General features: G+C 42.2%; 2 protein-coding genes across 6 annotated transcripts in view; one reads left to right on the top strand and one right to left on the bottom strand.

Moving 5' to 3' along the window:
- Positions 1–15164, bottom strand: part of LOC311031861 (neuroplastin-like) — a 220274-nt gene extending 205110 nt beyond the window's left edge. The window contains exon 1 of the mRNA XM_084038394.1: positions 15159–15164. The gene's annotated coding sequence lies outside the window, so the exon portion shown is untranslated. The remainder of the gene's footprint in view (positions 1–15158) is intronic.
- The window catches only part of shf (Src homology 2 domain containing F), a 94771-nt gene that overhangs the window by 31235 nt on the left and 38611 nt on the right, over positions 1–24925 (top strand). The window lies entirely within an intron of this gene.

Raw genomic sequence — 24925 nt, 5'->3', positions numbered from 1 at the left:
CTGTTGTTCACCTATATAGATTTTATTGTTGGGTTACTGCTTTGTAATCGGAGCCTAAAACTAGAACGCCCAGACGACTAGCTGGAAAGTGTCTAAACTAAATTTAGATTTAGATTTAAACATTAAAGAGAGTAAGTGTCATACAGAAAACAAAACATTACACAACTAGAAATCAGTGATATATGAATAACTTTTTCTTTTTTTCTTTTTTTTGACATGTCCGAAAAGAAGTGTGAAGAAGTGTACACTTAAATTTAGCATCTGAATACCCTCTAATTTACCTAAGAAAGGGCGTACATGGACAACTAGGGCAATCCAGTATTAGATGGATGTGGCTAGCACACAGAGATGCATGCTAATGTAGATGTAGTTATGCACCACTGAATACTTAATGTCTAAAATATATAAATTCAAAATTAAGCATGGTCTAGTTTGTCAAAAGAAAATCATTTTTATTATAAATCTTTTGAGAGGGACATATTGGGCCTCTCTGCAACACTACCCACAGACATGCACAAAATATCAAACATGGAACGCTAGATCATGTGCTCCATTAACATCCAAGCATGTGTTTATTGAGCACTGTCAGCCTGTATTATATTTGGACGTGTGCATGACTCAGACACAGGTCGACTCTGACAAGCCTCTAAAGCTTTGGGGGGGTGGAGGAGTGAGTGAGGAGATCGGCAGTAAATATCATGAAATCTCAACTGCTGACATTTCCGCTTTTCAGGCCTCACTGACAGCCACAGGAAATCTTCCATCCTGTTAAGAGCGGCTTCGTGGTGGGTCAGTCACCCCACCGGTCAGCTCCAACCAAAAAGGACACATCAAGTGCAGCAACATGTGTGGTTGAAAATTACATCCAGCGCGCAAGCGTCAATTTGCATCGTACACATCAGTGTATTTTGGGTAATGACTGCAGACAAGAGGGCTGGCAACATGTCTATATGTCCATACATATTGTCTTTTTTCACATATGCAGGCACATCAGCGTTGGGGTCTCTGTAATGACTACTGACAGCATACACAAGTCTGCTTTTGATTTGTCCCCTATGCACAGAGGAAGGAAACCTCTTCTCTGTGTTGTTCTCTGCAGGCAGTAATATTATTATCAGGCCTCAGAGCTCATTAAGCTCGAGCAGATGTGGCAGACAAAGAGATGTGTTGCTTACACGAGGCAGCAGGTGAATTACAGAGGCGAGTGCTTTGTGTCGTAGCGGTGGTGATGACGGTACTGGTCCGTGTAGCATCTTTTGTCTGTGTTCATGACTGTGGGAGATGGTAGTTTTCCTCCCATCATTATAACTGGTAAGAAAATTTGATTTTGAAGATTTGATTTGCTTTGTGGAATGTAGTATTTTTTAGTATCACAGTTTCTGAAAACACTTAGTCTTTCAAAAATTCAACATATCTGTTTCAGATGTTGACTCATAAAAAAAGAGAACAAAAGGGAATATTTTATGCTGGGATTTTTGGCACCGATTAAACAGGGAAACCTTCGTCTGAGAAGCAGAGGCTGATGGACAGTCAACCAATCACGATATACAACCAAATCTTTATAGTGTCTGTCTTGCACAACTAAACAAACCCACACTTCCACACAACCCTGTGGGAAGGTGCCATGTTGTTGAATGAATGCAGCTGAAGGGCAGGCTTCTATCCGCTGTGTGTGTGTGTGGCTCTCGGTGGAACTGCAGAGGAGAGAGACAGAAGAGCAGGGAAATACATTGGAAATAATATGGGCCTTGTGCCCATAGATGTCATACTTGTGCCAGGATATCCGTTGCCGAGGGGCATGAAAAAATGGCGACCTGGGTGAACGGGTGCACTGTTAGAGGGTTGCACTGCCGCGTGGGGCCCAGACGCTCTTCGCTGATGCCCAGATATGTCCCAAAGACAGATATGTCCAAAAGACAGCAAAATAATAATAAAGGGAAAATCCAGGCAGTAGGCAGGATCTCTGTAGATTGTGTGTGGTGATTAGGATAGTGTTTTTATTCATGATGATACCAGAGTATCTCAGTGATCAGAGCATATGCTGGAATGCTTTATTATCACACTCATCTTTTCAATCAGATAAGCAGCCATGGTTAATTTGAATTGAAGCTTTCGCTGAGACCCTATAAAGGTGATGCTACAATTTGAACCTCCAGCTCTTTTGTGTTCTTCCAGCGTGGATTCAATCCCAGCAGAGTTAACACGTTTAATATCTACCACTCTCTGAAGTTGAGTCTGTTACAAAACTGAATGATTAACTGAGTGCACTCAGTTTCTCCATTATGTCCTTATGTTGTGTCCATAAGCACCTGTCTTTGCACTCGCTGATAAACAAAGTAGAGGCATCCATTACTCTCCACCCCTCTGCCTTGGGGTTGACCCTCTGCTGCCCCACACAAGTCCACAGATGTCTGGCTACATTGCTTCACCATGCTCCTCTCGGCCCCTCCTTCGTGCTCCGTCAGCAGGCCCACATGTCACTGTCAGCAGGGCTTCCAAGGCTGGGACACCAAGCCCATCAACACCTCCCTAGGGGCCCCGAGGTCACTCACAGGCTAGGCGTGCTGGGTCAGTCCGGGCCAGTTTTGCGGTTGAAATGGAGGTGGATTATGTCCCGAAGAAAAAGACTTGACGAAGTAACAGAAGTTCTGCCCTGATGAGGACATATGCTCTACCCAGTTATCTTGGAGCCTGTTGGTCACCTCTTAATGGAACCCCTCATAAAAGCAGCCATTGTCACCGTGTGCAATGTAGCGAGGCTCTGTCTGTGCTTCTTTTTGGCTGAACCTGGCTTCTCAGCGGGCACTGGGACACCAGAATGAGCCGAACAGCTGGTCCATTCAGAGCAGACTGCTGCCCCGCAGGAAACCCTCTCTATGTCCTCTCAGCCTAACTCATCAGCACCCACAAACACACAGAAGAGACTTGGCTTCGTGTCTTCCTCCTCTCTCTCCCCTCTTTTTTTGCTGCCGTCGTGTCCCCTGGCTGCCTTCTCGGTTTGGATTCGGTAAAAAGAATAAACAGAATGGGATAAAGCAGACTCAAGTAAATATCTTCATCAAGTGATTCTCAGCTGGTATCCACATAATAACTAATAGTAGTAAATAGTAGTCCACTCTACCAACTAACAATTTATGTGACTGATTTTTGCATGGTTCACCCTATTCAGAGAGCTTCTGAAAATAATTTTATAACAGGGTGAAGTTGTGGACAATAGTTCTTGTAAGCCTTGTTGTTAATTAGTTAGGCAGTGTGTTAGCTCAGATTTTCTTCTCAAAGTGTGAATGAATGAATCCGGCTAATGTGATTACACTGATCAAATGAGAAAAGAGACTGACAGCGAACTCTTTCTCATGTGGTTCATAGAAACATAATTAAAAAAAAGGCTGCTTTCCTTCAGGTTGTGGTTCAGGATACACTACTATTTGCTGCGTACATTTTCTTTCTTTTTTCACCCTGGTACGGGATGTCACCAGAGTATGCTCACAGCCACACTGGTGCATTGATGTATAATGCTGTGATGAATTTCTCAGAAAGGAAACAGAGCAAGACTCCTCAGGGGTTATTTGAAGAGACCCTTACCCTCTACACCCTCTGCTTAGTAGCCACTGCTCCCTCTGTGTCAAGAGGCAGTATGCAGTAGAATAAAACACTTGAGCAGTAAAGTCCCGATACTTTGATTGCACCAGGTGGGTCATTTCCTTTCCTGACCAGAGAAAGGCAAAGTGTGGAGTCTACAGGGCCATCAGAATAACAATGGGCTCTTCTCATCCTGTTTAAGTCTTCACCCACAGCATAATGCAAGTGATTACAATACCAAAGCCATCTTGAAGGGGACCAAATAAACATGATAGTGCTGGTCAGCGATTTTGAGAGGAGTAAATACCAAGAGACATTTGATTTCAGAGATCCTGACTGCTTTTAGGAAAATGGTGAGAAGATAATGGGGAGGCTAAATGGAGAGGTGATGTGGATGATAGAAGCCTTAAACTCGAAATGGATGAGCTGCTTGCTAAATTATCAGTTTTTCAAAAATGTCAATGTCAGTGTGGCATAATTTGGTCTTTGGTTTAACGATACCCAGATTTGCTGATTAAGAAGCATGCATTCCTTTCAAGGTACCCCAGACATGCACAATTGGGAGAAGACCCTATGGCAGCCCCAGAATTCAGAGAGATTATATTCCATTTGGCAGTTGAGTGCCTTGTGATGGGCCATAATGATTTGGAGGAAGTGGCGAGGGAGACATCTGTGGTTCCTTTGCTAAACCTGCTCCAATCTAAGGCTGGAGTGATGGATGGGTAAATGGATATATACCAAATATTTTCAATTCTTCTTTTTTAATGCAAGTTAGAGCACTCTTATGTTTGTTATGCTACAATCGCGTATACCAGAAAGTGTAAGGCATATGTTACACCTTTGGTTCCTCATTTCCTTGCAGCTCCACCCCATTCGCATACATCCCCAGGCAAGCAGGCGTTTTCCTCATTACTTGAAAGATGCATTGCATTTTGAGAGGCCTCCTTGGAGCCTCTCCTCATCTTTAACTGGAAGTCCATGGGGATTGTTTGCTGTGGATATTACATTTATGTATGCAGTGGTTATGCAGGCTGCAGGCCTCAGTAAAGCAAATCTGTGAATGCTTTTCTGTAGGTGTGTCAACAGAATGAATGGATGTTTATATCTGTAAAGATGTTTAGTCATGTCATTGTATATTATATACAAGTCATGTTCATAGATAAACAATCACATCAACTTTTTACCTATCAATCTAATCTGTGATGTCACTATATCATGGACATATTTAGCTACAATGCTGATCAGCATACTGCAGCGTAATCGCAGTTTCATCTCGAGTAATTGGATGGGCTTTCTTGTAGCAGTGAAATGCAGAAAATCCCATCCTGAGAAACCCACAGCGTTACTCAGATGCGTCTGACCTGGTATTTCCAGCAGCAGCTGTGCATTCTGAGGTTGCAGAAAGGGGCTGTTGGGGGTTTTGGAAGCAGAGGAGGGGGTTTATGCACAGCCAACACAGCAGTTTCACTTTTCGGAAAACTCACGGCTTGCCTTTGTTCTCCATTTCTCATTCTAGCCTCTCTCCTGCTCCCTCGGGAGTTTTGTTATCACCGCTTGTATTTATCAAAGTTTCTCTGCAGTGCCAGGCCCCCGTTTGTTCCATCTCTGCCAACTCCGCAGCCCCTTGCTGGAAACAGCAACTTCTGTAATGGATCTGTTGGGGCCATGGTGAGAGGCAGGGGGCCTGTGACGTCAGGTGGGCCGACTGTATGTTTACCGACTGTATGTTTCATTCACATTTGCGGGAGCCATGTGGAGGCGTGTGGCCATGTCTGAGTGGCCATGTCTGTGAAGAAAGTGTGTGAATGAAGACGGAAGCAACCCCACTTCCCTCCCACCCACACTCCATATCCTGACAAAGGAAAGCCACTCACTGGGTCAGACAGAGCCAGACACTTGTGAGGATTGCCCCTCCTGCACTGCACTCCTTTCATTCCTCCCCGTCTCTCTTTCCTCGTTTCACTCTCTGTCTCTCTATTCCCTCTGCCACTTAGCCTCAATGTTTGGAGGAGGATTGCATAAGAGCTGGACTGCTTCTCCTCCTGGCAAGCGAGGCATTTTAATTGAAAAGGAGATCCGGAATGAAAACTCCCATTCCTTTTCAGGCCTGTGTTTTGTGAAAGCACGGAAATGTACCAAGGGGAAAGAAGACGAAATGTACAAGGGAGTCAGTGAAAAAAAATAGGTCATGTTCTTAAAACAAAATGAAAGAGAGGAAGTCTGACATCCCGCCTGTCTCCGAACTATCTATAATGATCCTGTATTCTTTTTTCCCCTCCCAGTTGAGTCTAACAAACTGGTCACGTGCAGCACACTTTTCTGTCCAGAGAAAAGGTAGGCGGTATCTGCAGCGAAGTGTAACAAAACAGTTGGTCTCTCGTGTACAGAATAATATAAAGGAGGTACTAAGCCATTATTATTGTAATAAAATATTATTGCAGGAAACCTTATGGGATGTTGCCTGTGAATTTTGTGTTTTTGTATCAACTTTATGTTCACTTTTAGCAAGTCTTACCGTGATAGATTGGAATCTACTGGTTTTCTATGTTGAAAATGTCTGTTTGTCCCTGCACAAAATAGAATTAGGTGCGACAGATGTAGCTTTTCTTTAATGTTTTAAACTACGCAAAAACGTATTCCCTCATTAACTTTAGAGAAACTCCCTTTTTAATTTAGGTTGATTTTAATCCCTGAACAAGATTGCAACAGTCTGACGTGTTGAACCAATCACCTCAGTGGACTTGCTCTTTATCCAGCAGTTGTGTTTATCAATGTGAAACAAGGTCACACTGACAATGGTCATGTGTGCTTTCTGGCACAAATAAAACATCCCCAGCTGTCTTTACACCGAAAGGGCTAACCTGTTTGTTTGGGCTTCTCGTGCCTAAATCACGCTCCCTATTATTGAGCCCCGATGCTCTGATCCTCATACCTGCATCAGCATACTGATGATGTTTACTAATGGGATTGGTTGTCCACTGATGAAGGTGAGACTGGATCAGCTGATGATAATCAGCACTTTCGACGAAATGAGGCGTTGCCAAAGCTGCAGATGCACTAAATCTTGCGGATGCACTCAAGAGACCCTGGGTGCACTGTTGTCCACACAGCAGACTTTTCAATTTACAAATGTTGCAAAAACAATATCCCTGTGGCTGATCATTTATTTAACAGAACTGAAGGCCCTTGCAAGGTTGAAGGTTAAAAGGCTTATCAGCCTATTAATTGCCTTTGATCAGTAGTTGATGCATAATTGAAATGCCCTAAGGCGGCCCCTCAAAGTGTTGAATCAGAGAGATGGGTTGCAAAGAGCCGGATTTGAAAGCTTGCCTTGCTGAAATGCAGTGAACTAGGAGGGTTGAGATGTGGAACAGATGGGTATCTGGAGGCTTTTAGTCCTTATTTGTAAAATTATCTTTGAAAGAATAGCATTCCCTTTTTGACAGGCAATAGCCTCGATGTTCTGCTGTCTTAAAGCCACAATCTCACATATACTTTAAGATAGCTCAGACTCTTGTGCTGCTGGTGTTACCATGTGTATTCACTCCCCTGAATGTATGGGCCTTCAGATTGATTTATCCTTTTCTTCTGTGGAGGCTTCAGGCGTGTGCTGAAGTTCAGACTGGCCCTTCGGATGTGGTGCAGAGAGTCCATTTGGCAAAGTCACTCTCTGTACAACTGTGTAAATATGTCTCCCACCTCGACTGCAAGGCCAGATAAGATGTATTAATAGAGTTAGTTAGTTCCCTAAATTGTTCCCTTGATGTTTCTTTTTGGACTCAAGATGAACTTCAATAATGGATTTGCAGAAGTTGTGATGTGAGGAAAGCTCTGTGTGAGGAAAATTTAAGGTTTCTAGATTTGAAATTGTAGATTAAATACCACATATTTCAATGGCTCAAATGAAGAGAATTGGAGCATAATTTTGGGAGTCAGTCTGTATCTCAGGCCAGGCCTACTTGAAAAGTTTAAAAGTTTAAAGAAAAATGTTGATCGACAATTTGAAAAAAAAAAATGATATAAATAATGTCTGTGTGTAGACAGCACATTAAGCATTTTTAAACTGTTTTCTTTTGATTTTTTTGCTGTAGAATAATTTTCTTAGTGTTGATTGTCTAGAAGCTTGTTAACTTGAGTGGATTCACCTGTGCCTGAGTCAGCAGCATACACATTTACATTGGAAAATGCTGGATGGTTTAAATGGCCTGCCAGATGTGTTCATATAAAAAGCTGTTATCCTGTTGATTAAGCAACTCTCTAGCCAGAGCTATTGTTACTGCTCTTATTGCAAGTCGACTGCCAGGATTGCAAACTGTAACTAACCCAATAGCAATTAAAAACGGTTTATTGTCCAAACAACACACCTGACACAAGACGGCAAACAAAAAAAACAGCAGTTGCTGTGTGTTGCAGGTACACAAGCTTGATATTATTTTAAATAGTCAATGCCTGCTTATCCGCAGGCACTGCTACGATGATTATTCTATTTTTCATTAAGAGGAAAGACAAAAACAATGTTATAGCAACAAATCCATCACCTTGTAGAGTGGCTTTAGTTACTTCACATTGTTTAACTTTTTCTGTATATTCTTAGATTCAGGTCCTTTATAATTAACCACAATTAATAGAATAAACACTTACACATACTTTTATTATAACTTACTCCACTAAGCTACACATGTAAAGGAGTGTTTTTTGTGTAGTGTCAGAAAACTGGCATGCACTTAAACGTAATATGTTAGTGATGTAATGATTGCACTGATACTAAGCTGAGGGATGTAGCACTAACACAACATACAGAGTTCCTGTTATTTACTTTCATCCTTTGCTTAAAATGTTATTGCCAATTTTGTGTTTTTCTCTTTTTATCCAGTTTGGTAATGGAACTCGAGTGGATGACTGGGACACTTTTAATGAGCCATTTTAATGAGCAATATTATCAACAACAGGGTAATTGACAGGCAAATATAAAATAATATTGTTGACAACACATTGGCCTGAATACACTGGAGAGGATCCGGTTCCACAGAGATGTTCTTTTCTCATAGAACATGGCCATATCTTACTTAGGAAATCAGCAATTATTGTGAAAGTCTTCTGTTTCAATTTCTGTTCTCATTTGATGACGTTAAACCAGAGAACATTAGTCCAAGGAGTAGTGCTGTCATGCTATTATTAGATGCTTCTGGTACATGGAGATGTTGTATCCGTCTCCCATCTGGCTTTTTGCGTAGCAGCCAAGTCTCTTCTCCTGGATTGGCAGCTCTCCTTGGTAGCTGATTTATATTCATAGAGTTTGTCCTGAATGGCCCTGACCTGACCTTAAGGAGTTCATGTTTGAAACATTGGCTGCGTCCCTGTTGTAGGGAAGCAGCCTGCTGATTTCTGTGCAGCTTGATAAATGCAGTACAGTAGCAATCACATTAATGACAAACAAGCACTGCAGATGTTGTAAATAAAGAACAGCGCTCATGTGTTTTGTCATGCTTATTATTCCCCTAATTCTGCAATATGTTTGTATACTTTTTAACAATGACAGAACAAATTTGTTCGTATTACTCAGGGAAAATAATTTCATAGAAACACAGCAGATGCCAGTAGACAAAAGGCCCCGGCATCATCTGAGCTTCTACTCAGTCACACAGTTGAAAGTCGACTTCTCGACTTGTCTTCCTCATTCCAACAAATCAATGACAGACGAGACATATTAATGGAAACATATCAGCTGTGGTGATGAAGACACTGACCTCCCAGCTTAGGGTTAAAGTCCTGCTGTTGGATGGCCGCTTTCATATTAGTAATGATGAAACCTGACATTTCATCTGGAGCCTTGTGAAAGCGTTTTGGATTTGACATCTGATTCCAGAGAAATCAGTGTTCTTCAGAAATGCAGGAATGAGAACACCTCCTGTCCTGACAAAGAATGTCATACAAGGTGGAACTGGACACAGTGTTGCACTATCTTGCAAGGTTTGTCTATACCAGTCCTGCATTGCTCAAGTGCTTATAAAATAGACAGATAGCCCACAGGACACTATCAGGTCTGCCTGGCTGTGTAATATGATAAGGAGACATTCCTGAAGTTGAGTGTGGTTAACATGTGGATACTTGGGATAACATGTGGATAATCTCAGGGCTCCAGCTCCAACTTTTCCACTGGAAACACTGGTGCTACCAGGTGTCTGAGTTGGTCGGAACAGCACATGATTTGGTTGCACCCTTTTTTGGTACACTATGGCATTGTATGGTGATGGAAAGAAAGAAGTCAATTTACCTGAGTGCAATTTTGATGCAACTTCTCCATGACATTTATTCATAATGAGTAGATAAAATATGACACAGTATAAACATTTATAGAATTAGCTCTATTGCAGTTAGCTACAACATTATAATGCATCTTTTATGTTACTTCACTGATAATAAAAAAACCAAAATGGCCCATTTGGCTGCATAGTGAGTACTTTTACTTTTATACCCTATTTTTAACGGTGTTTTTTTAAATTTGTGCTATACTTCTATTTAAGTAAAATGTCTGATTAGGCTACTTCTTCCACCACTGGTATTGATCAATGATTAATCAATAGCTCAGTCACTTTCTCCCTGCTGCCCTCTCATCTTCATTGGTGTCGAACTCAGAACCTCTGGTCTCCCCCTCTCCTCTCCTCCCTTCTCCTCATCTTGCTTTGTAATCATCCATAGACTGCTTCGTTCCAACACAATAACAGCTAAATGGATCGTTGCCTAAAGTTTTCTGCTGCTGCGTATACGTGGTGTACATATGGCTTTTAATCAGTTTCAATTTGTGCACATAAAAAACAGCTGCATGCATAATATGAGTGAGCAGAAAAGCAGCCTCGCAAAATTTCGAAATCTAACAGTATCTCACAACTAGATTTTTTTTTTTTAGGGTCACAATTCAATTTTAAAATTGATTCTCCATCCACAATGATTCCCAATTCAGTACATAGGGATCATCAATTCAGGTTCTTCTCTGGTCCAAGGTGGTGTGACAGGTGTAATTAATTTAAATTGATTGCTATAATGTAAACTAGGAATGTCAGTTTTGGTGAATTTTGCATGCTCCATAATTTGATCTGAGAGCTGAACACACGCATACAAATGCTCCACTGTGGTGGGCGCACCGCAGTGAGCTCCGTGATGCCGGGCCGGGGGGTCTGCTAAACGGCTGGACACACATACACCAGTTTGTTGCACAAACACAGAGCTTGTATCAAGGGGGCTCAGCTCCACGGAGCTCGCTATGGAGCATCCTGACCAAACAGTGCAATTGGTTCATATGTAGCCCATAAATTAACTGTTAATTGTTATTCATGCTAAACAATAGATGAACACTTTTTACTTGAAAGTGTTTAGTATTTCTCCACTCTCAGTGTAGTTCAAGTCAGCAAAAACATAAACATTGTACAATTGTAACTTGGTGTATATAATTACTGTTGAGCTTTTTTTCTTTCTTTTTTTTTTTTCTTTTTTTTTTAGAAAAAGCTTTTTAATTTTTAGGAAGGTGTGAATCAATTCAACTTATCTGCTCTCAATAGTTTACAGACGATCAATCTAGGCCAAATAAACAATCTCACATTACCCGTATGCTCAAATCTCTTCACTGGCTCCCTGTAGCATATAGGATCCACTTCAACAGTCTCACTCTCACTTCCATGGTCAGACACCTACGTATGTGACTGCTCTACTTCACCCTTTATTCATCTGCTCGCACTCCCACTTCAAAACATGTTACATTTTCTGTCCATCCCACGCAATCACCTTAAGTTTCACGGGGATCAAGCGCACCTTAACTCTGGAATGCTCAGCCTGCACCCTTACTGCCTGCAGATTCTGTATATAAAAATCAGCCAAAGACATACATCTTCAGACGGACATAAGCTGAATGCACTATTTGCAAATTATGCTGTGCGTTATTGTGTTATTCTCTTATGTATTATGTATTGTCACTTCTACTATCTTGATCTCTTCTTTTATTTTATTATGCCTCTTTAATCACTTTGGGACTTATGTCTGTAAAAAGCGCTATATAAATGAATGTAACTTTACTTACTTGCTAATGTAAACGATGTGCTACTTGACCATGGACATATGAATCCAGGAGGCAGTGAGCTAGCCCAGGCACATCACTTCAACAGGTTAAAGAGCTCAAATACAGTATAGTATCTTTTTTATGGTGCTCATTACTTTTCCCACATGCATTTCTTCAGACCCACCTACACTGTAGCATCCGAGGTTTAGTGGCGACTTCCACTTACCATCTCACAGCAGGAACCCTCCCGCTGCTGCTGCTAAGAATCCAACCAGCTGCCTTTCAATTACCAGTCGTTGTCCACCTCCTTTGTCCACCTCCTGCTGGCACCATCTCCAGTATAGTTATACTGCAATTATACCAACTGACAGACCCTGAAGCCCTGACTGTCACTGCAGATTTTTAACAGCACACACCTATTGAGTCAAGACACATTTAATTAAAATATCCTCAATGCAACAGCTGTGCAAAGATATCTTAATGTGGTGGCACTAGTACTAATAGAATGCTAAACAAATGGAAGACGCTGTAATGAGATTGTTCCACCTTCTTGAACTCGAATTCATGTGTGATGGGATGATTGGCCGTGGCATCTAATGACGTTATAAAGAATTAAGGGCATTAACGTCATCTGGGTGAGAGCAGGTGTAATTGAGACATGGCACACAGTCAGCAGACTGAGGGGTAAGATGTGTTTAAATGGCAGAAAAATGAGAGATGGAGGCAAACTCCGTTACTGCTGATTGTGCAAACTGTTCAGACCTGAGATGGATGTGTTGTGCATTAAACACATCTGGTTCCCTCCATTAAGAGGGCTATTAAGAGGAATATTTAATGTTTGCTTTATTTCACTTGCCACGGCATGAGAAACAGTGTGTCGCAGGTGCAAAGTGGAATAACAAGCTCTTGTAGGAAACGGCATACCCTGCAGGTGTTCTGCTTTCTCTGAGCCCCTAGGATATTTGTAACCATTAACTCTGATGCTATCTGTAAAGGATTTTTGAAAAACAGAATGCTAATGAAGTGACTATGTTTATGTCATGAGAGGGGTGTGGAATTAGAGGTTTACTAATCGCTGGAGTTTTATGTGAAGCTTCATCGAAGGTTTGAAAAGATTTGAATCTTATTTCCGACACCCGGGGTAGTTTTGGATTATCGGCAAAGCCACATGACGTGCAGCCTATTTAGCAATGTTCATTAGCCGTGCCGTGGGAGGATGAGACGCAGGGTTGAGTGGCGAGCAGCGCGGCGCCGTTTGGCTGACGATCAGCCTCTCCTCACCGTGACAAGGATGACAGCAAAACTGAGATTAGCTGCACCCACCAGCCCATTACAGAAATCAACAGGGCTGCGGGTATGCTGGGGTGTGTTCACACACACACACACAGACACACACACACACACACTTTCTGTTCTCTTTTTTAGCTGTCTGGCCTTTGTTCTAATGAAAGAACTAGCTTGGCTTTTAAAAGCGGTCAATTAAGATCAATTGAAGGACGGAAATCACCATCTTACTTCATAAATGTCAGGAGACAAGTAATTATGACATGTCTGAGGAATGATGTGTGCGGCATGAAAATGAGCCCATCCAGACTGACGTGTTAGTGAGAACTGTGATTTATGTGATGGGGAGGTGTTCTTCTTGAAGACGTTTCCGTCTGTGGAGCATGACTTGTGAATGAAAAATAGCTGATTTATACAGTCTTTGTTACAGCAGAGTGGGATGGTAATTACAGAGGCCGACCTTTTTTAAGCAGTTTGCAGGTGACAGTGGTAAACACTTTTTTGCTGTGTGCTTGTACAGTACAGCGGTTATATATATATATATATATATGTTTTTATATACATGGAACAAATGTCTGATCACATGGGAAAGTTTAAATCGCATTTTCACCATTTCAAAATCAATCTTTATGTGTAGCATGCACTGTCCTCAGTATGAAGTGGATTCTGCGTATACAATTTCCATGAAAAAAACTTTGATTGAGTTGATTCTATTTCAATACTACTAATTTTTTATTTTATTTTATCAGAGAGCAGTTATTCATACCCTACTTCTAATGCCTACACTGTGAATTTCTAGTCTTAGATTAACAGGGGAGAATTGGCCTTCATTAGTCATGGTTTTGTATTTGTTTATAGTTGCTATGGACTCTATCGTTCCTCTTAAATTGCTCAGACTGAGAACAAAAATGCCTGGCCATTTTCTTTTATGTCAAAGAGCACATTGCCGTTTGAATCCAAATGACTCTTTCACATTAATTAATACAAAGGCTCTGCAAGGCGCACGTGTCACCAGTGTAAGCATAGCTGCATTCACAGCCAATGGTTTAAAAATGTTAATAATAATATTATTATTATGTATTGTTACCTTTCTCTTGCTCCGTCTTTCATTCTCTTATTAGGTGTACTTCTCCTGGCTGTCTGTAAAACATGCTGAAATTGCCCCTGGCCCATTTTCTGCTTGTCTACTCCCTGAAGTCGTTTTCTTTCACTGTGTTCTTTAGCTGTACCTCATATTTTGTCATCCCACTTTTCAGCGTAACATGAATATATATTTTTTTCATCTTGTATCGAGGGCTGGGCAATATATCGATATTATATCAATATTGATTTCATCCATATCGCCCAGCCACATTTGTATATTCAAAAAGACATCCGCCACAATGTAGCTTCTTCAGCTGTCTTATCTATATATCATCTATCAAGAATTGTACTTTCTCTCCCTGTGCTTGTAATAATTCAACTCCTTAATTTGAGTCACATGGAAAGTTGAAGCGCACATTGATGTTGTTTACCAAATCAGTTGTGAACTTAAAGAAGACACAACAACGCTTTAGTTGAATCTCTGCCCTGTGCGGTCCCTCTATCAAGCTTTCATCAGACTCCAATGCTGTTCATTAGTTTTGTTTGCAGATCACTGGAAGTTGGAGGTGGCTGTTGTTCCACTTTGCTCAAAGTCATCTATGTCCTCTTGCTAGCCATCAGTGTTGTAAACACAGCACCACTCCTTGCCAAAGTACTTCCACAGATGGCTGCATGAAGCAGTTGGCCCTGTTGTTCCTGTTTATTCAGCATTGCTCATCCCCATAATGAAATGGCTTCATTACAGCAATTTGCACTCATTCAGCATTCTGGGAGAGCGTGCAGATGCTCAAGGTGCACCGGTAAGTGTTGAGAAAATGAACTAGTCCCAATCTTCAAAACACAACATTCAGATACATACACTTAAAACGTAATGTGTTTACGTACAAATTTAGGCAACCGGTGGGGATCATCCTCTCTTTCTGTTGTTTACTTGTGGCCCAGCTGAGAGGAAAGCCCTGAAACAAGCACTGAAGTTGGTAGGTACGTCACAAGATGGGCACAGAGAGGTAAAAAGAGGGACATTTGCTGCAGATTGGTTTTCACTAAACCCTGTCATTTATCATTTGCAGCGTGACATGTCATTTGCACTTTGTCTCCTCAAAAGTTGACCTGGTCTCAGCATTTTTAATATTCTCACAGTCATGTTGCAGTGCCTTAGTGCTGAGAGTACCAGCCTTCCTTTGAAATACATGGGTTTCTAAAAGGGTTTCTCATCTCTGTGTGAACACACTGTATGGGTAGGTAGAAAATCTCCAGAGCACACAGCACACCTCTGTTGTTCCTCTACCTGATTGTGGAGCGACCAATGCAGTATTTGTTTAATCATCTACTACCCTAGGGAGCCATCGTAAATTACCAAATGATTAAACGAGGTGCTCTGTCCTGCAGGGTGTTAGTGTAAGACCATCAGGTGTCGATGGCTCAAGAAGAATCTTTGATTACCCCGATAGTCATTTGTTTCCAAGTGACCATGAATCACAGTCTGTTAGATTAAAATAGTGGCACACCGGTGTAGCCCTCAGCCTTGCTTTCAGGCTAAGGGACTAAAAAAGCAGGACCTCTTCACCTCACAGCCTCTGTAATCATCTCCCGGCCCAGTCACACCACCGGCCGGTGACACAATACATCCTCTCATGAAAGTACAGTGTGAGTGTCATTTCACGGCACTTCAAAGCGCTGTGAGCCGGTGCTGCAATTCACCTTGTCAAAGGAGATACAATAGAAGAATAGTTCGAAGTGCAATCTTCTAACAAAAGGAGTCATTCACTGAATTTCTCATTCACGGATCCATTCCTCTCCTATCATTTCACTTGTTCATTCGTGGCGGTGCTGAGGTACAGTAACTCCTGCATTAGATTGAAGGTGGTTAAAGCATGGAATTCAAACTAATCTTCAACAGGTCAGGTTCAGTTTCTTTCTTTTATTCATGCTGACATCCTGAAGGAGCTCCCTCAGTATTGATGGCACATATAGCCTCAAAAGATTGGCATGCTTTTTACCCATGTTATATTTGTTGCCAGTTCTGGCATCCAATAATTGGTTGGAATATGCATGCATTTGCCCTGATCCTGCCCTCTGAAAGGATCTGGAAAGTAATTTCCCTATTTCTTAAAGGTTGCTTGAGAACCCAGTCATGCAAAAGATAAAGCTTTGTGTGTCTCCGTTTCCTGTCCCTGTAAACAACAAGGAAATTGAAAGTAGTAATTCTTGACGGGATGGCAAACCTGTCTGAGATGGGTTTTCCATGACATTTGAGTGTCTGCTGCTCTCATTCTATGCTTCTTTCACTTCTACAAATGGCATTTTTGTTGTGCTTGTTGTGGGTGGTGCTGACTTGTTTGGAGAAAGCCAAGCAAAGGGTAACATCAGAGGATCAGAATTGTCCTCTGTCCAAGGCAATGCAGTGAAGAGGCAGTCTGTCTCCTGCTCGTCCACTTTTGGAGAAACTGCCATTAATGTTGAAATTGTGTTCAAGACAACAGCATTTTTTTTTGTCTTGTAGGATCCACAGTATTGATATTTTGTCCACCAGGCATTTACCTACTATATTTTGACTGGGGTGCTTGTGCAGATGGAGACCTCTAATAAACTTTGTTTAGTAGTTGGCATATTGCATTTCAGTAAACATTTGTCTGGGCCTAATATATCCAAATGCCACTTTTCAACTGCAGACGGATCCTTGAAAGCATCCCTGTAAAATGCTACTATCACACTGTTGCCTCGAGTCAAAACCTTTTCTTTTGTTAATATAAAAATAACATCTGCTCCTTTCAGTCATTACTAATATACTGATACTGCTAAAATAGCCGCTATATTGTTTGCCCTTAATTCTAGTCCTTAACTAGCCACTTAAAATGTCAGAGGAATAACCAACATGCACAGCCTAAAGCATCCTGTTTGTACAGTAAGTACATATGGAGATTCATATTCCTTCTAACCATTGCTTCCTAATTGAGTCTTGTTTTGCAAATCTGCGTGCCTTCAGAAGAACTTGGACTCCATTTTTGCTTGCCCTCATATGTTTAGCATTTTGTTCCAATATGAAGGATTGCGGTTGGTCTGGCGCTTTTCACAGGGTGGCAGATGGTGGATTATCCAAACAAGTGGACAAATTACCTAGGCTTCCCCTCTGTGTCTGGGCGCTGTTTAGAGCGAACAGTGGGCCCGCAAGCCAGACCTGCCAACAGCGGGTCAGCTGGCACTGGGGACCACTCACACATGGCCCTGTCTTGCTTCCTTGTGTCTTCATCTACCCTCCATTTCTTTTTCTTTGAAAACTCTTGCTCATTCCTCTCCCACATGGCAAAGTCTCTGTCAGCACAAACTTTTTATTTATATTTTCAACAATTTTTGTTCTTTTTTGTTTGGTGGGCATTGTTCATCGGTTTCATTTGAGGATGAGATACAGTGAAGCCTGCAGATGGGTGCATTTTGATTGATTTATCCCTCTTTTTGCTCTCTAAAGGGGACCAACAAATGGCCCATGTTCAACCAGAATCTGTTGTAGGAATAACAATAAAAACAAGCCAGTCTGTGACATTAATTGTGCTGCTCTGCATTTTTAGGACAGACGCATACAAGGCTAATCTTGTTTACCCATAACCGTTCTGGGAAGTCACCTTCCAGAAAATATCCAGGACTCCTAATCTAACATTGTCATACAATAGACTTTGATGGTGATAAATTATGCTTTTAGGATGCAAGTCTTAAGTCTTAATTGTGATCAAATGCTCTTTTCCTAATTGAATTGCCCTGCAGGCACTACACGGCCTGTGTAAGTGTATCCGAGTCCCTGATAGCCAGGGGAGGCTGAAGATGCTCGCTGCTCTGTTCAAATACACCCTGAATGACTAATGAATGTTATTAATGAAGCCTGCTAATGCAAGCAGACAGTCATTCAGGAACAAAACCTTTATGACGGAATAATCCGCCTCGTTCCGATATAACTGCATCCTCTTTTTCATCCATCCATGTTTATATTCATGAGTTCTCGGAGTCGTCAATATCCTTCAGCCGCATCTGCCATTCCACTCCATGTGTCCTATCAGGACTTGCTTGTGTGCCGCGCTCCCCCATTTCGCCAACTGCCAGTGGGGAAAGGTCATCGTTTAGCTAGCGGAGAATGAGTTTGTCGGTGCCACATCCTCCACAGTGTGTCCACAGGAATTTACACAGCAGCAGTAGAAAATGTCATTACACAGAGAGCACGGCGATAAGACGCTTACGACATTATTCCCGCATACCTCAGCGTGATTTAGAGGAATTAGCAGCAAACAAGCGTAGCGAGTGATGTATCATGTTGTTCTCCTCTGGGATGATCACACCGTGTACACACAGAAAAAGGCAATGATGTCACTCTGCCAACCTTTTTTTTTTTTCTTCTTCTTGTTGTTTCTGGCTATAGTGTGTGAAAGAAAGACTTACAGGTTCTGGAGAATCTGAGCCAGAAGACACTGGCCCCTCCTGTTCCTGACAGGATCCTGGTAGCTTCCTATGTCTCAGCAGGAAGTGCAAGGAGTCAGACTTCTCAGTCTTTCATCTCCACGCCCACAGGACCGACTCTGTCTCGTCCATGTGTTGTTTAATCGGCTGTCTTATACACTGCTGAAATATTCTGCCTTCACATTTGTCAGTTTGTATTTCTGCCTATGTCTGTCTCGCTGTTCACACAGACACGTAAAGCCAAGCAGAAACACAGTATCTGAACTCCCATTCAGCGTAAATCAAAAGTCTCACAGTTACACTTTACTGGAGTAGAGACCCCACCCAACCCCTGCTAACATTTCTTCATCTGCCTAATTTCCTGTCAGTCCCTCAGAGACTTCTTCTCAGCGCAAATATGTTTTATTCATTGGCAGGGGGGGGTTAGAAGCCGAGTTAGAATTACACTTGTCAGAGGTTAACAGCACGTAGCAGGGAGATTATGACTGTTCGACATTCAGCCACCTCACCAGTGTGGAATCCAGTGTGTGTGCTCCCCGAAGAGAGCGGATGAGCAGCAGTCGGGAGGGAGGCAGCAGGTGCAAGAATGTGTTAGCAGTGAGCGGGATGGGTCTTGTCAGCCCACCCTTGGCAAACTGTGGTGGTGGTGGAGGGGGGTGACGTACACCTATGGGTGTGTGCATGGGTTTTCTGCCCCTGGTATGCGAGTTGTGCATTCTACAGGCATTTGTGCCAGCCATGTGTGCCCGTTATAAATGTGTACATGTAACTACAGGCCTCATATTTGCGTGTGAGCCAGCTAATTGTTTTTAGGATAGTTTTGTATGAGTCGCCCACACAGCTGGAGGAGGAATCCAGAAACCTTCCATTTGCTGCTTGTCTCACCAGCTGAATACTAGGCTAAGCTTTGTGAGGCCCCAGCGTGGTATTTTAGACCTCAGTAATGGATGGTTGTACTCTACGAGGTGGAGCTTTTTCGTATGTGCGCGCCTCCTTGTAGGTCCGGGAGTGTGTGAATAATTATGGTAGAAAATGGGCGGCGTGGTATGTCTTTCAAATAGCATGACGTATAGAATGGGAGATGGCTTGAATCAACATTGGCATTCCTTTTGACGAAGCGCGTAAAGCAGCTGTTCATAGCCCTGCGATAACGTGCTCTGTGCCTCGCTGACTGAATGAGCTTCATCCTGCTCAATGGTTCGGGCTTTTGTGTTTTCATCCACATTTTGTGAAAGGGATTTTGGCATTGAAGAAGACATTCTTGTTGGGGTTAAAGGAGGCAGCCAGACCGCGTGGAGGATGATTACACTCCTGAGGGAAACAGCGGATGTAGTGGGAGAATGAATCCTCGCTGGGCACATCAGTACTGCATGTTCACTGCCTTCGCAAGCAGCCCTCACCTACTCTCAAACAAGAATACAAATGTTAATTGTGTGTCAGCTAGAGCTTTTTGTGGGTTTGTTTTTCCGTCGTCAAAGAACACATTTTCGAACATATATATTCTCTTATAATGTAACAGCTGAGCAAGAAGTTCTCTTGACTTGTGTTGTCACATCAACCTCTGCTGCTACGTCAGTGGGGTGATCCATAGCTTGGCACTCTTATCAACCTACTGCGGTGATTTTTTTTCCACAATGGTTGTAGCACGTTATTGGATCCGGGAAAGGGGATGAGGCCCAGATTACTCACTCAGCATCATCCATTTTTATTGGCATGCGTGTTTTTACGGGATTGCCATTGACTTTTTAAATGCAGGGTACAACGTTACTCTATGGGACATGTAACTCCCCGAGCCGTATTCCAGTCAGATGTTAATGACTATTCTGCAACAATGACACTGCCTTTCCTAAAACACTGTGCTGGCAGAGATCCCTGACAAAGCAGTAGTTTCATTAGTGGTGTTTTTTTATTTTTTTTCGGGGGGACTTGGCCTATAAAAGTCGGTGGCATGCTGACAGATGTTTGGCAGAGGTTCCCGAGCGGCCAGTGGCACTGCTGTTGCTACTGGCGAGGTTAGTGGAGAAGCCCACGTGGCACGCTGCAGCCACATGTCTGGGGCCCAGCCAACAGAGAGGCGTCATAAAACTCAGGTATGCAGCCGTGCACAGCAGACACTGACACAGTATTATTACTGTGTAATCCTTGTTCAGCCATGAGCACTCAACAGCTGTCTCTTTCCTTGGTATTATCTTTTTTTATCTTTCTTTTTGCGCAACTTTTTTCTACATATTTTAGGATATGGTTTTGCAAATTGTAATAAGATGAGATTGTGTAATTATTATGATACCAGTGGCTTATTAGTGGTAGTCATATAAATATGGATTTATAAATATGAGGCACTGATGAATTTTGTGGGTGTTATGTGACAAACATGAATGACAACAGTAGTACCTTACAATGTAATGCCATCCAAAAGGAGCAGCAGTTTAAATGATCAGTATTGAAGGAAAGAGACGACTGGAATCAGACTTGCTGCAGACACCATATTTCTAGGAGCAATCACAGCAATCCGACCTTCAAAATGAAATGTGCTAATGCTAATGACTTTTCCATCACAAGCTTATATTGGCAGAGCGATACTTTAACCCGAGGTCACTGTGGAATAAGCCAAAAATCTTTAACACTGATTCCCACACACCATTAATCAGCAGCTTTTAAACCAGTCCCACTCGTGCAGTGTATAAACAACTGTATGTAATAAGCATGTAAGAATAGCAATACAGCAGGAGGTGTTAAAGGATTTGCTCATTAGCTAGTAATAGAACTAGCTTAGTCAAGGTTTACATTGCAGCTCGTTTTTCCCCCTCAGTAATCAGTTTTGTTTACAAGAGCTCCTTTTCTACAGTGCACCCTTGGGGTCGATTTGCATTCATCGCACGGTCTTCAGGAGTTTTTGTTGTGTGGTTGACTCATTAAAGAAAATGAGCTTGCCTTTATGGGACAGCTCTTTGAGGAGTGTGAAAAAAGCAAATTTGAAGACGATCTGAATTAGGATGTTCCTCTGGAGTGAGACTGAGCTGATGTGAGTTTTGCTTCAAGCTATCATGATACACCAGCAGCAGTTGTTGTTTTTTGTTTTGTTTTATGTTACCATAAGCACACAGCATAGTAATAGTCTACTTGTAAATCAGCCTCAGTTAGCCAAACCAAATTAATTCACATCAGTATTATGTATTCCTTTATTTTCAATCAAAATGACACTTTCTTTTTGCCTGCTGTTGTGTGGTGTCTTACTCCTCGGGGACAGGTGCTCAGCAGTATTGATATGCAAGCTCTCCCTGTGAATTTTAAAACACTTTGATTAACAGTGGTCGCTGTGAATAGCTAATGAAATTTGCAAAACACATCCCTTGTAAAAATAAATATGCATCATCTCATGCGGTATTGTCAAATATTGACTTAAATGCCATCAAGGGATCTAGAATTTTGATTTTGATGCTGTATGACAATACAATCAATCAAAAAAGCTTATGATGAAATGTCAGGGGTAAGACAATGTAATAAAATAAAATGACAACGGGAAGGGTTTAATAAAAACAGAATTCAATACACGCCTGTCTTATGCCTGCTGCAATATGTATGACAGGTTTATAGCCAGTGAACAAATGGGAGATAATAATCAGCATGGGAAGAATTCCAGAGAAAAACTATATGCTGAACATGTTTCACTACCCAGTTGCAAAAACATTGTTTACACATTGCAATAGAAAACAAGCTTCTTTAAATGCTAAAATCATCATCAGATCATCCATCCTCGTCTACCGCTTATCCTGTATTCAGGGTCGCGGGGATCATCAGATCATCTAGAGCATAAATGTTTTCCTTATCCGTAAAACTCCACCAACACGGTAAGCAGTAGAAAGGCCACGTTATGGCCTGTGCCCCTTTCTTTCATCAGGGTCATTAGGATAACGTCGTCAGACTATTTCCCCTCTCATGTTGGGAGTAGTTGAGCCACAACTTGTAACTTGCTCTGCATATACGCCCCCATCCAAAGAGCCACAATGGTGCAGAAGCAAATAATGCAAATGACCATCTGCTACTCAGTGTTGGTTCTTCCACTCGGTACTGTACTCAAGTGCACCTGCGTGGAGCTCGGTAAGCATGGCATGTAAATGAGGGCAGGCTGTATGAGGACCTTTTCTGTTCTTTTTCAGAGAGAAATAACTCTGTCTGACTGTTTATTTTGAGATTAATGTGGTTTGGTTCCAAAGACAGAAGCAGATGCATATATGTTTTCTTGCATCCGACTATGTAACAGCCTTCATGTTGTGGCCTTCATATGTCTGCTTACCTTAATTTTAGTTTGAAAAAGGCAGTGGCCTTACAGCGAGGTCATATTTCATGTGCGCGGCTTCTGCCCTGTCAGAGTGAATCAGGCTGGACCGAGCTGAGAGGTCTGACTGGACTCCAGAAGCTTCTCTCTGGGCTGTCGGGATGTCTGATCTAATGGAGGCTGAAGAGGACAGACAGCAGGCACACTAACATAGACACCAGCACTTTAGACTCTTAGTCCTGTGGAGCTCACTGGTTGTAGTGCAGAGACCGGGACCGAGGGGGCAGACATTGTTTGGACCGAGCAGAAGAGTGAAGCATATCATAGACATCATTATGAGCATGGGAAAGGCTTTCGTGTTGTGCACATGCAACTAAACTGGAGAAAACAATGATACTGCCTCAAGCTGTAGCTAGACACTTTACAGTGTGCTTTAATTAGACTGTAGCTAATTGCAGCATCCTATATCTGAAAGTTGGACTAGAGGCGGTGGATGTCAGAGGAACGTGCTACTGTCTGTGCCTGCATGTGTGCATTGTGTGGGAAACATTAAAACATGAAAAACAAATTATCCAGTCTCACAACGTGTGATTTGAAGCCACTTGTCTGGCTCCATATTCTGTATTCTGATTTTCATTTGTCCTTCAAAGAGGGATGAATCTGTAGAAGTGAAACCACAGGGATACATTGCCTTTTACCATTTTAAAAGTTAAAGTCATTTTTTATCAAATGCTTGTCGGCTACATTTTCACTGCATGTGCAGCAGCGGCTCATAGAAATCTGTCGGTGTTCACTGACTGTTCAGTTCATGTCGCCCATTGTTTTAATCTGTTTGCGGTCATGTTGTGTTTTATTCGCTCAGAAACGCCGGGTGACGGGGATCAGGTCACGCACAGTCGTGTAAACACTGCTTACCGTGGTAATCCACCATTACTGTATTTATCCTCCTCTGGTTATGTGGGGAGCGCAGACCAAGAGGCTGCACTCAGCTGAAGGTCAAAACAACACGCTTAGAAAAAGGGCAAGGTCTCTGCGTAACTGTGTAACTATTTGCATTGCCAGAGCCCGACTAATGCACGTTTCCCAGAGGTCATACGTGTACCATGGACTGGAAGGATTGCTAAACAGGTCACAATGCCGCCCCAGCATAAGTAGCCTTCTCGGATAAAGGGAACAAATCAATACCAAGCGTCCTAGCATCTCTCTATCTGCTTTCCTTTCAGCCCGAAGATGCACCTCTTTTCTTTTCTTTTTTTGACATAATGAATATTTATGCCTCTCCGTTGAACTTATTGCTCCATTTTTTTCTAATTTGCTGCAGTTTTACCCTCATTTTATGCTTGATAATGAGCCTCGACTTTGAAGTTCAGGAATGGCATGAGTGGCATTACACTTTATTTTTTAAGTGCTCTCGGGGTGAATTTGTCTCTGGAGTTTAGACTTGCTGGCTTTGTACAAATAGTAAAACTGAGGTCATACGCAGTTCAGGTTGTGTAATGTTGCCACAAGAAAATATTTGCTGCTTTCCTTTGTTTGTAACCCAGTTTGTGGAGTAGAATATGTCAGTATTTCAGCGTGCATTCATCTCCGCTAATGAGAGACAGCCCAAGGAAGGCACAGTGACTGTCAGCTTCGCTCAGCGTGGAGGTGATGGAACTTAATTTCCCGCAGATTTCTCGGCTGTCTGCATTGTTGTGCTGCAGGGAGAGATTATCGGATTATCACACAATAACGGAAAAAATGACGAAAGAAAGGGGTTTTAAAAAAAAGTATGAGATTCTTCCTACTCGCAGCAAGGCGCCTATTTAAGTGTAGAGCTGCACGTTGGCTTTATTTGAGTCTGAGCTTTGCAGGTGACTGGTGAGCAAAGTTGGAGATTCAAGCACCAGGATGTTGTTGTGGTTGTACTGAAAGATCCCAAATTCGATTCCTAGCAGGAGCTATTGACAGCGTCAAATTTTAATTATAAACCAAGACAAGTTTTTGAAAATGTATGTTGTCGCTTGCTATGAGTTAGATACATACATGACCTCTGTGTGACCTATGTCTATATAATGCCAACGCTTCTGCTATAGTGTTCTCCTTGTGCCACAAATTGGCACAATGTCAGCTCTCAATTCTATTCTCTTCCCCGCAGAGAAGAGTAGATGAGCAATCTTGACATCCCCTGAGGGAATATGAGCCAGTTGAGGGCGGGTTGCAAGTGGGTC

This window comes from Eutrigla gurnardus (assembly GCF_963514095.1).
Source record: "Eutrigla gurnardus genome assembly, chromosome: 1".
NCBI classification, from domain to species: Eukaryota; Metazoa; Chordata; class Actinopteri; order Perciformes; family Triglidae; genus Eutrigla; species Eutrigla gurnardus.
This window is presented reverse-complemented; position numbering and strand designations above follow the sequence as displayed.